This window comes from Melopsittacus undulatus, chromosome 10 (assembly GCF_012275295.1).
Source record: "Melopsittacus undulatus isolate bMelUnd1 chromosome 10, bMelUnd1.mat.Z, whole genome shotgun sequence".
In the NCBI taxonomy this organism is placed as follows: domain Eukaryota; kingdom Metazoa; phylum Chordata; class Aves; order Psittaciformes; family Psittaculidae; genus Melopsittacus; species Melopsittacus undulatus.
The window spans coordinates 25,676,486-25,689,657 of record NC_047536.1 but is presented as its reverse complement, the minus strand read 5'-3'; positions in this window follow the sequence as shown (position 1 = coordinate 25,689,657).

Here is a 13,172-nt window from a genome sequence, read left to right as displayed (position 1 = left end):
TGCACAGAGATGGCCCAGGACCTGGAACAGGGCCACCCAAACCATCTTTGGTGAATGAATCTTTGCCAGATCCTGCTGGTTGTGTTTGCAGAGATGCAGACACCAATGGTCTCAAGCTTTGCTGCTAGTGGTCTGAAACTGTTACCTTTAATAGCAGGTCTCTTGCTTCCTGATGACTCTAAGAAGTGCATATAGCTGGCGATGAAACAATGGACCTTCTTCCCCCTGGGAAGTCTCCCTGGGTCCTCAAACCAGCTTTGTACTCCCACTTCCCCTATCATCCTCCTGCCCAACAAGATTATGAGATCAGGAATGAAGTCTTGGCCTCGTTAAATCAAGCATGACTTTTACCACTGGTGTCAGTGGGCCAGAATTTCATCATAGGCCCTATTTCCCCAGACCTAACTAATGGCAGAGAGAGCTTCACCTGGGGTAAAGCTGGGTTACTGCAGGTTTTAATTCATCAGGGGATCACAATTTGACACTTGCAGACACACCACTGCTTGCTTCTGTGGAACTGGGAGCCCAATGACACCCAAATATTTGAAATTCATGCTCTAAGGCCTAACCCACCATTTGTTTGTTTGTTTGTTTGTTTTCTTTATCCATTGCTTCACTATTCACCTTTAAAATCTTTTTTTCCTTGGAGCCTGTCAAAGCTGCCTCCCCAGGGCTCTCCCCTATTGTGTGTGTCCTCATGCATCCCCTGTAACACCAAAGCTGTGCAGTTGATGCTCAGACTGAATTAGAAAGCAGGCCTCTGTCTGATCTGCAAACATACCTCCAGCCTTATTTTCCTTCCCTTAATGCATTCCAGTCTATGCTTGTGTAGTTAAAATCTTCAGTTCCTACCACTCTCTCCTTTTTACATGCCTGTTTTATTTGCACAGTCATTTCACAGTCCAGTTGTTCTTTCTGGTCAGGTGGCCTATAAAATATTACTAGTTTACTTTCTGAAACATCTCCAACTGCAGCCCATAATGACATAGCAGCCCCATTCCAGCCTCTCTCAGATCCCTGCTTTCAAAGGCTAATAAATCCTTTTCCTTTTCAAATAGCTCTCTCTTCTCTCATTCCCTTCTCTTCCTCCCCAGACATTCTAAACAATCTCTTCTCTTTAATGTTAATACCCCTGTTATCTTCTAAGGAAACTGCAGCTCTATCCATGCCTATTTTCCAATGGGCAATGCCTACTCCTGCATCCACACCAAGACACAACAATGAGCATCCTTCTATTCCCTGTACAAATATAACCTCTTCCTGACCGCATCTGTGACTGATGGCTTTGCTGTTCCTGATCAGGGCTGGTTCTAATTTCTGTCTATCACCTGCAAGTCTCCACGTCACCAACTGCTTCCAATTTGTCTGGAAGGAAGGATCTGGTTAGAGTCAAGGATTTCAACTTTTTAATGCATTTCTTCCACTGTATCACAGAAATCACAGAATTGTTTGGGTTGGAAGGGCCTTCTGGAGATCATTGGGTCCAACCCCCCTGCCAAGGCAGGGCCACCTAGAGCAGGTTACACAGGAACGCATCCAGGCAGGTTTTGAATGTCTCCAGAGAAAAAGACTCCTGGGCAGCCTGTCCCAGGCTCTGCCACCCTTAACATAAAGAAGTTCTTCCTCGTGTTGAGGTGAAACTTCTTGTATTTTAGTTTATACCATAAGTATATTCAACTAGTTTCTCCCACTCCCACTGTATGAATCATCCTTCCACCTGTGTTGTGGTGTAGACTGGTAAGATGAACCCAGTGCTTGGGGTTGAAACCGTCCCTGAGGTTTTCATCCCATACTTTGACTTCCAATGCCTTAAATTCCTCCAACTGCATTTTCTTAGCACATGTTTCTGCTGCAGGGGGACAGTGACTGGGTGCTCAGGAGATTCTTCTGCCCAGCCAGGTCTCTGCAGCTCTATCAGGTATGCATAGTCCTATGGGGGCAGACACAGCTTTGAGCAAAGCCATGGGCTCTCCCTTGTCTTAGCCCAACCACCGTGAAGATCACCTGCACGTGTCCCATGGAGAGGTGTGATGAAATGCCTTCCCATTTCCTATACTAAGCCTATGCAAGGATGCTGCAGCACAGACTCAGCATGAGCTGCAAAATGCCCTCTGTGTTTAGCCTGCCGGGAGCCCCATACTGGGTGTCCCAGCAAGATTTCCTGAAGTAGCCAAATGAACAAGTTGCTCAAGAACAACACAAGTCCAGAGCTTCCCAAACAATGCTCAGAACATCCCTGGAAGCTGGGATGCCCATGTTCTTTTGTCATCATTGATATGAAAAACTGTAAGGACCAGCAAATCCCCTCACACTGGGGAAGAAGTCAGAGGAGATAGGAGTGTCTTAGGATTTGCTCCATGTGCCAAGGGTTACTTGTGTGTTTTTAAGCATCAGGCCAAAGTTTGAGGAAATTTACTCTACACTATATTTAAGAATGCTGAAAAGAAAATTTGGCCCTAAATTAGTTTAGGTCTATGGTGACTGTAAAAATGGGATTTACATGTATTTGTATTACTGATCTGGAGAAGAGCTTGGGAGGGATGCAGAGGAATATAGCCAACACAGTTCACAGCACCCAGCAATACACCCTACTCACTGCTCCAACTTCTGATTTGCCAAAAAGGAAGAGAAAAGCAATTTCTTTTTTTTTCTCTTTTGCGGCCCTTTGACTGAAGTCTCCACAGATCGCCATGGGGCTCCCTGGAATCCAGGGAATCACCTGTATTTGCACCACAAGAAAGCTCTATTAATGCCATTGTTACTACTGATACAGACACCCACAAACATCACCACCAGGCTACACACACCCTGCCAAGCAGCCAGGTGGTTCTGAGCCAGGCTGTGGAGCGAGCCTTTAACGTAAGCTCTGGGAAATCCTTGAGAAGACCAAATGCAGTGAGTGCCCACCATGCCATCATTCTCCTCTGTCTCATGGGCTCTCATAGTTTCCCAGTTGTAATCGGTGCTGGTTTTACAAACTGGGCCACACCTGAACCTGTCAGGCTGCCTATGAATGCACCACAGACCCAGAGCCCAGCAGCTGCTCAAGGGGCTGTGTGATGGTACAACTGCTGGTAGCAATGGAATCTCTGGCCCCAATGGGCTTGGGGTGTTTCTAGCAAGCACACAGCCTAGGTGGTACCTTTAACGCACAGCCCTCCAGGAGATCTGTAACATCTTGGCTAGAACAACTGTACTCCAGTGCTGTAACTGAAGAGAGGACTGGAATTTCCAGCCTTTTAGCCCACTTGTGTGAAGCTGGGAAGATCCAGAGCACACTTCTTCCTACAAATCTTGAAAAAGCTCCCATTGTGGTTCCCCACCCCTGGGGCTGACACATGTTGTTGGGCCTTATCATACAGCAGTTGGACTTGGTCTTAACAGGGTCAGGCGGATCTCATTATTACCTAAATCCATTAGCATAACATTTTAGTCCCTCTCAATCCTCTTCCAGTCTCCATCTGACATTCCTAAAAATATGGGAATCTGCTTTTCTCAGTAACCCTCAAAAAATAAAGGAAGGCTTGGAAGAAGTTTCAGGAGAAGTGATGAATAAGGACTGATTCATGCCTCCCATAGGCACACACCTTGCACTAGGGATCAAATATAAGACTCAAACTCAAGAGCTGTGAAGGGCTTGATCCTGCCACTGATTTTTAAACCCAACTAACTTTACCTCTTTATCTATAACTTTTCTGACCTGGAAAATTGGCTACTAAGGATAATCCAAACCCATACATTTTCTGATATCAAATTTGCTGACAACTGTGCAGCACCCTCAGGTAGACGGGTGAGTTTATTGGTGGTTATCTTGTCACACAATAAAATTGTTAAAATGTGGCACTTTTTTCTTTGACACAGAAGTTTTTGTCATCATTTACAAGAACAGAGGCAATGCATCAGGACAGGTCATGAAGCTCCAGTGCCCCATAGCATTCCCACAGCTACTGGCAACAGGACTGTATGGACTTGGGCTATTACATGGACACACCATCTACTTCCCCAGCACGGACTGTCTCCATTCCAGAGCACTGAGCCACATCTCAGCCACTGGAATAAGTCTCCTTAGGACACTGCCAGAAGGAGGTGCGGTAGTGCAGGGCTGAGCATCTCTGCCCACTCTGTGCCCTATTTGCCCTTCTCTTGTGTGAATGTTAGTTCACTAAAAAGCACATCAGAGTAATGCTGGGCGGCTGTAATTTGGTGCAGGGACCCCAGCATTAGTGGTATACAGTGTATAGACACAGCTTGACTAGGTAAATGACACAGTTAAACAGGCTAAATCAACAGTGAGGGAGAGGATGAGAAAATGATATTGACTAGTGTTTACAAACACTCATCACCTTCCAACTCACTGATGAATTGGTAATTTTTCTGCGGAATAAAAGATCCCTCTTGCTTTAAAGACAGCTATTTGATGAGGCACAAGGGAGACAATTAAACATTTCAGTCAGTTTGACCTGCTCTGTCATTACAGCTCTTTGTTTTCCCAGTTCCTTTCTTTCACTCCGACCTTTAGGATGTGGTACTTGGTGGGTTGGTTTTATTTTTATTTTCTTTTATTTTTGGCCATGTCAGCTCAAACGGATCCTGTTTCCCAAAGATAACATGAATGCAGAATATTAATGCAGACTTTGCCTATTGTGTCCCTTTGCCTCCCTTCCCCCCGTTTCCCCTGCACGCCACATGCCCCCCCTGCCTGCAAGCTCATTTGCACAAAAGCACACCGAGTCCCCACTCAGCAGCCCACCTTGAACAAAACACTCCAGGACTCTTGAACCAGCAGAAGTGCTAATCAAGCAGGGCCCTGTGCTGTGTGCTTCTGCAGTGGTTGCCTGGCATAGAAATGGGCTGTCTGGCCGCAGCTATGAGGTAACGTCTGGCTTTTTTGCCAAGCTGCAGAACGAGTCAGACACTCCCTGGAACAACATTTCTTCAGGAAAAAAAAAAAAAAAGAAAGAAAGAAAAGTTAGGCAAGAAATGATCTTCCAGAAACTTCCCTGCATGTTTTTGGGGTGGGGGGGGGGGTGGGGGAGGTGTTCCCCCCCTCCTGGGTTTTTAAGTTATATAACCAATTACTTAGAATGCAATGGGCTTCATCAGCTGATTCGGAGCAATACTCTTATGAAACGCATTTCTCACTCTTACGAGGTGAGCTGGGAATTTGGGAAGGGGCAAGAACACACACACACACACATACAATATATACACGCGCAGACATACCCCACTCTTTTCCCTGCAACGCTGTCTAGATCTGTCAGCTATTTTTGGATGCAAACTGAAATAGAGCACTACGCATTCAAGCAAGGCAGAGCTAACCTGCATCTGCAGCAGCTTTTTTGCAGCGCCACCAATTAATTTAATTAACCATTTAGAGGAATTCTGTGTTTCACTGCAGCAGCAGCAGCCCTTCTCTTTCCCTTACACATTCCTTCTTTACCGAGGCTGGATGGTAGTCTTGATTCAGCATATTCTGCTTTTTGCATCACTAACAACTTGATTTTTTTTTCCCTGAAGGACAGAAAATACACAGTTCATTTTTGCTGCAGTGATGGTTGAGAAATAATCTGAACTGAGGAGACATAGCTGTTCCTTTGGAGTTTCAAGCTATGGCTAGCAAACTCTCTTGTATTAAGTACTTATATATATGTATCAGCTAAAAATGTAGACTTGATCGTAGGTGATACCCTTTAAAGAGTTAATTCCTGAGAAGCAGAAGCTTTGAAAAGGTGCAAGAAGGAATGTCTTGTCCTCAGGGTAGGACCAGCCAATGGAGCCAGGAGCCGGTGATGTAATGCTCCAGACCTGGCGCATCATTGGTCCTGCAGTTATTAGACTTGATATGATTTTGGAGAGTTTGGTGAGAGGAGTTTTTGCAGAAGAGCCTGTAAATTTCTCTGCACCAAGGACATTGCACTTCAGTTCTCTCACGTTCTTCAGCCAGGGCATGTCTAGCTGGTAGAAGTTTGCTCTAATGATAATGCTTCTGTCTTGCATCTTCTTGGTTCAGCTGTTCTGTATCCTGCTATCTAGGAGGCATTTATTCCTCTGAAGTCAGACTGTGCTGGAATTACTTCTCCAGCCTGGCCATGAAATTGAAATGAATTTTTAATAAAAAGCAGTTGTTTTTTCTCTGACTCACCTCTGAACTCTAAATTGTTTCAGGCGCTGACTTCCAATCCCCCAGCTTCTATTACCTTCCCAGGTTTTCATCTGCCCAGTCTTATTTCTGTAGCTGATTACTTCACGAGGAGATGGCTGATTATGTCTTAAATGAACCTCTCCAGTCTGGGCTTGCTCCAGAGGAATCTGCTTGAACCACCCTAATGTCAGTCAGCTCAGGAACACGGCACCTTTTGCCCACCAAGGTCTCATGCTGCAGGACTTGCAGGAATGAAGCTGCAGTCCCTGGCCACTCCACTGCACTAAGTAGTTTGTTTGAAGTTTAGCCATGATTCAGTCACTGAAACCTCTGAGATTCTCATCCCCTTCTCTTATCACCCAAGTAAAATAATCAGTCTCAGAAAAACTACAGAGATTATTAAAGTCTTTGTCAAACTAGGGAAGAGGAACCAGGAATTGCAGAAGATGTTCACAGGCTGTCCTCTACAGGTCCCCTGGAGATGTGGGCATTGGCCATGAGGCCAAGGCAGCATCATGGGAAGCCCAATCCAGCCCACAGATCTCTGGAAGCTCTGAGCAGTGCAGTTTCCTGCACTTCCCCTGGGCACCCTGAAGAATTCTGCCACTTGCCAGAGGCCAAATATCACAAAAGTGCTGTGGAGAGAAGAGCGGTTCCAAGGTACAAACGAGTTTGCACTCCTGAGGTTTGCTTCTTTCCCAAACAAGAACAAACACATGAAATCCTGAAATTCCCGGAAAACTATGGGTAAATATATTTTTTGCTCAGCTTTTTAATTTTATTTCAAGAAAACCAAAATGTATGTTTTGATGCAGACTTTTTAAAAGACATAGATAGATATATTATTTATATAAAGAAAATGAAAAGCGAAAGAATTCATTCCAGAAATGAAACTTTTCCTATCACCTTCTATTTTTGTCTGAAATAAAATCAAACATTCAATTAAATTGGGTCAGGTTAGTGGCATGTTTAAATAGCGGTAAACACCTTCCGAGGCCAAACAACTTCCACTTCTGTTGAAAGCACAGAGGGGCTGAACAACCTTTGCAAGGTCTTCTCCTTGTGCTGTGCAGTCTAAGTTACTTCTACAACTGGATTAGCGCTGGCATACTACTGTCTTCTTTGTCTGTATAACACAGTCCTAGAAACCCTTCAGAGAATGAGATCTAAAACTAACCTAGGGAGTCTGTTCCACTACCTGACCCTTCCTAATATCCAATCTAAATCTTTTTTGCTGCAAATTAAGCCGATTTCTTCTTAGGCTGATGTCCTACCTCCAGTGGAGAAAGGAAATAACTAACCATCACCTTCTTTAAATCAGCATCATAGTACTTGGCTATTATCATGCCCTTTTTTAATCTTTTTTCCACAGATGAAACCAATCCAGTCATTTCAATCTTCTCACTCACAGTGTCTGAATTTCAGATAGTTCCTGTTGTCCCTTCCGTGGGATTTTGACTCAAGTTTTAAAGTTTCCAGAACTGGACTTAGTTTGTTGTGCTCCTGACTGATGTATTGCTGCATCCCTTCATGCTGCTCATCAACACAGGCAAGGAGAGCAGTGATTCGTTCTCTGAACATGGGATGAAAGCTGGGGAAGGGGTTGTCACCCAGGCAGGTCTCCTGCTTTGTGACATTTTGTTGGAGAAATGTCCATGTTTGAGACACCACACAAACTAAAACCAGTCACAGGCTATAACTCCTCAGCTTCCCAGAGGAGGAACGATGCACAGTGTTCCCTGGAAGAAATATTTCTGTTAACTGTGCCCAGTGTTTCCATAGCTCAGCACTTAGCTGCGCGTTCTGTCTGCTACCAACCAGCTATTAATTTTTACTGACTTTCCAGTATGGTGAGGGTAGAATACCTCTTAAAGTTGATCAGATTATTGTTATTACATGGTAAAGAAGGGAGGGTGAGATGAAACATATGGGAAGTGAAGGCCACAGTTGAGCACTATGCCAGTGCAGTGCATACTTGTGGTGGTGTGAAGTGCTATCAGTTTCATTCTCTTGAATGCATGGGATGCAGCCCATCCTTGGTCCTCCTGGTCATCCTGCTCAGTTGAAACATGTTTGTCATCTTTATCGAGCTGGTAGAAATTTGTTGCCACCAGAGAACAGTGACTGCTGATTTTTTTCTTTGCTTGATTGAGCAAAATGAAGTCTTGTTTGCTACCTTGATGGAAACAGTGCATCATTTCACTACTTCCTAAGCAGAAGTATTAAGATGAAGCTACTGTACAATCATACAAGACTGAATCTAAAAAGCCCCTCCAAAAGCCCCACTGTATAATTTGCTTTAAAACTGTATTTATGGGCTTTGACAATGAAGCTTGCCACATTAGAATATAATGACAATGAAATCTATATTCTGTGATTCTGTAGTTATTTTCCAAAGCATCATCAAGAACACCTTTTCTCTTCCAGACATTTCTGGCTCGTAAAGAGACATTTTGTATTGGCCTTGGAAAACTACTGTTTCAACAAACTGGGAGCTGTGCTGAAGCCCCTGCCCTCCCTGCACACACTTTATATGGCAAGTTCAGGAGTGGCTGTGCAGGGTGTTCGCTGTGTGGTGCATAGAAATGCATCTCAGTTGCGACTCTCTGCTGCATAACAGTGACAGCAGTGTTTGGAGGGGATTCTGCTGCTTTGCTGCTGAGGGTCTTCCCCCTCCTTCAGGCAGATGGGGAAACAGCCTTTGGTCTAACCTTCTGCAGCACAGGATTTCATATAAGCCAGGCAACAAACCATGGGAATATACATTAATATAGGAGATAAAGGTGAATTGGGAATTTGAAAATATTGCTATCTCCAAATACCCTTGTGATGTGCCAGGGAAGTCCAGTGGACAATACAAAACGCACTATCAAGGGCTTGTTCTTCTGCAGTGCATTTGGAAAGCCGTGCAAAGTAACCATGCAGGAATGTCAGCCTGCTCAGGCAGGTCCCATCATTCACCCATGGCAGTGACTCCTGTGGGAGGACACCCGAGTGGAGGTGCTGAGATGTTTTACTGCCACCATGCTTCTTTACAAATTGAGAGCAGAAAAATTCCACTCCTCAGGACATAAAGTGTCAGTTTAAGTGTTAATTATATTTTCATATCAGAACATAAACTCCAGTTTGTAAGAACAGGGGTGTCCTTAAAATACGTCGTAATAAAGAATTGAAAACAGCTAGTGTTCTTGGATTAATTTTCACACAACTTTAAAGAATAGTTCCCTTTTTCTATCTGATTTTTTCAGCTCTATAGGGCTTTGTGCTTGCCTTGTCATTTCATCAACAAGATGTCAGTCTGTAATTTGCAGTGTTTCTTTCAATTAAAACCAAAATGCCCCAAAATAATGACAACAATGACAAGAGAAGCAAAGTCTCAACAATGTATTAAGCTCTGTGGGCATGGTAATTTGAAAGAATATGTATAACTTATTTAATCACCAATAGAGAAAACTGCAAAGATTCAAACTATAATTGTGAAGATGATATCCTTCTGTTGCTATTAAAGGCTGCTGTCTGTGGCGTATACATTACTTCTAATTTTCACAGCATCATAAATGAACATGAAGAATCCTGTGGAAGCTACTGTAGGTATCACATTTATCATAATATCTGAGGGCTTTCTTTGGGATCACAGAAATTGGACCTTACATATATACACATGATTTACTTCATTTATTGGATTGCAAAATTTTAAATCTTCCCAAGGTCATTACGCTAATGGGAAGCACAAGGTTAAAAGATGCTGACTACAGAATATGCAGAACCTTTCTGATACCTTCTAAGCACTCATTTCTAATTCCTAAAGCTACTGACTTCTTGTTTTTAAGCTTCTCCAAACTCCTGCAAATCCCAGGAGCCTGGAGCAGTCTTCCAAACCTCTAGCAGTACATTTACTTTCTTCTGAGTTAACTACTAGACCTAATTAAACAACACTGTCTCATCTGAGTGGATGATATTCTTACAGTCTGCATACAAATTAAAATTCCAGTTCTGTTAACATTCAGGTCAGTTAATCAGAATAAACCTCTTTAAAACCAAAAAGAGTGAAGTGATTTCAAAGTCAGTCAGACTCCTAACTCATTTTTAAGGATGTCGTTTGTAATATTCCCTATTGGTTCCCTTTAAACAGTAAAAAAAAAAAGAAGAGCTCGCAGTTCTCAGATCAGCTTAATTCAATGAAAGAAAAACAGGGAATTTTACATGAGGAGTTGCTAAAGAGCTTCAGTTTCCAAAGGGCAGGCATGCAGTTCTGCGTGTTGAAAATTGCACAGACAGTTGCCAAAACAGCATGTGCAAATTAGACATCATTCACATAATGAACTTGTTAGAAGACTAATTCAAGATTTGCATGTGGAAATCCGAATGTGGAGCTACATTATTCCTTGTGAATGCAGATGTATCTATTAGCCTGTGTATTTTAGCAGATGTTATTTTGGAAACAAGATCCTAAGTCCTCACAGTACAGAAATTAATAACTAGAGATTGTAATTTCATGGAGAGCTTCTCTCTTACGTAGGACATGATACAAGACAATCAGAATACTGAGATTTCATCTCACCCTCATAAAAGATCTTCTGTGTGAGCTCAGGGAAATTATATTACTTTTACCTACTTTTGTTTACCTATCAGTGAAATGGCTTTAATATTCCTTATCGGCCATCACACGTGCAGAGACTCAGTGCTTATAATTCTCTCTAAGCTCTGCAAATGATTGCATATTTTGGAACAGAGTTTAAACTTGAATTGTTTAACCCAACCATTTTCTTACTGCAAATGCTAATCACCTGCAAATAATTTTCTAGTATTAAAGAGGGAAGGAAAAGAATGAGAAGGAAACAGACCCTGATCCAGGTATGCTGGCAAACTCTGAGGTAGGCTGGGCCTTCATAATTGGAGTTGGAACCTTGGTGAATCAGTAAGCTTTAGATGAGGAAGAATGCAGAAAGCAGAAGTTGTGCTTTCATTCACTGAGCAAGAAAGCGCTGCATTTGGTTCGGTGTGGTTGGGATCGTACCCCTCCCACTAATCCCTTAAAATGGTGAGTTTCAAAATGTGCATGCCATGGGTGCTGGGTTTGGGCTTGGCTGCAGTGATGACAAATGCAAGGCTTTGCTTAGCATTCAGTTTGCATATTGCTAAAATGCATACACCCTGCTGCCCAGGTTTTAGGCCTTGTAATCACTGTTTTGAGAGTGCAACGCTATTTTGAGCTTTATCTACATTTTATTTTCATCGAAAATATTGCTGTGATTTAAGGACTGCCTAATGCCCTGCTGCTATCTCCAAATCTCTAGTAGAATGCTGGCATCCAGTAGTGAACCTAAAAGCTGCACAGATTCTCAAGTTGTAGCATGTTAATCTCGTTCAGTATGTGTAACTATCTCTCTAAGTGAAAAGATGAATGCACGAGGTTTTATATGTACTGTTTCTACAACTGCATTTGAAGTCCAGTAAATGCTAGGAAAGGAAAAAAAACCACCACAAAACCAGAATAAAATTGGTGCAAGTACTTGTTTTGAATTCAGTAACCGCATACGATTTGGCCCACCCCAGTGTGCTCTCTCCATAAAAACTGAAGGTGAACATTATTCGTATCACCTTGTAGGGAAAGAAATTTGCTTTCAGGAAGACTGGAGTATAAAGCTAGTGAAATCCTGACTTTGTCTAAGACATTAGCAAACCTTTTGTTAGCTTCATTAAGAATAACATATCACTGCTGGATATAGCCTATTATACTGACACAGGAGATGCAAAACAAGATGCTAAGACTGACTCAACTGTAATTGAAAATTAACACAGATCTTAATTTCTGGCTGGGCAGTCAGCAAGAAAAACAAGAGGAAATGTGCTTTACAATAAAATCCAAAGGATATACTTTGTGTCCATCACTCTATTATTACTCCTTGTACCTGTTCAATAGGCCCTTCCTATGCTTTCTGTTTTCTCCCATTCTCAGAAGCTGTCTCCTGAAGGATATGCAAAAAAGTACAGTCTAACCCTTCCTAAGAGAAGTATCACAGTCTCTTGCACAAGTAATCTGGCACAAGGCAGCTATCACTAATAACTCTGTAGTATGTGAATCCTGTTTTGTGGCATACCCTGAGATGTCTGTATCTGTCGCATTGACTTCTGGTTCTCAAATCCAGCCAGGGAGGAAACCTTCCCAAGGAATCTTATATAAGCAATAAAAGAAAAATACTATAACATGGATTCAGAATGGTTGCTACACATCACACATTCATGTGGTTCTGTTTACTCTGCTCCTACTCTTGCTTTCAGAAGGCTGGCAATACCCAGGGGTGTGGTTTGCGTGTGAGATTAGACAGGTTGAGAGGCAGGCTTTTATCATTGCTCCTGCAGTGCTTATGATTTTCTTTATGTGTTCCTACTTGTAATTTTATCACTTAGTTATTATTTCACAGTGGGTTTTATTGCACTTTTTACTACAGGAATCTTGTGGGTATTGGCGTTAGCAATTGGTGAGCAAGCTTCTGTCACTATGAAAACCAGGTACTGAAGTGGCCAGAGGAAGCTGGCATTTTCCATCTGTGAAAGTTTGTATATTGTGATGAAACCTCAAAAGATGCCTGGTGTCATTTACTCAAAAGCCAGCCATCTGCATTATTGTTTCATGCACATCCTGAAGGAGTTTCTAAGACTGTGCAGCCCAGGCAGAGGGCAAGTGCTTGAAAGAGTTTACAGGCAGGTTGGTTTTATTATCCAAATTGGGTCACTCATTCCTAATTATTTATAACCTCTATCTGCAGTGTATTCCACAGCATGATGAATACTCTCGAATGGGAAAGTTTCTGGACATCAAACTTCTGCTGTTTTCTCTCACAAGGAATCCCTAAGCAGAATCCCCCCTGGGCATACAAGAACTGCTGCTCTTCTGCTGGGCCTCAGGGCAAGTCAGCATTGTGAATGTGCTCCCTCCTGAACTCCAGCCAGCCTCAAGAATAACATTCATCGACTCCTTGTGTAGCTTCTGGTAATGAGGGCTCCCTCATTACCAAGTCTAATTATC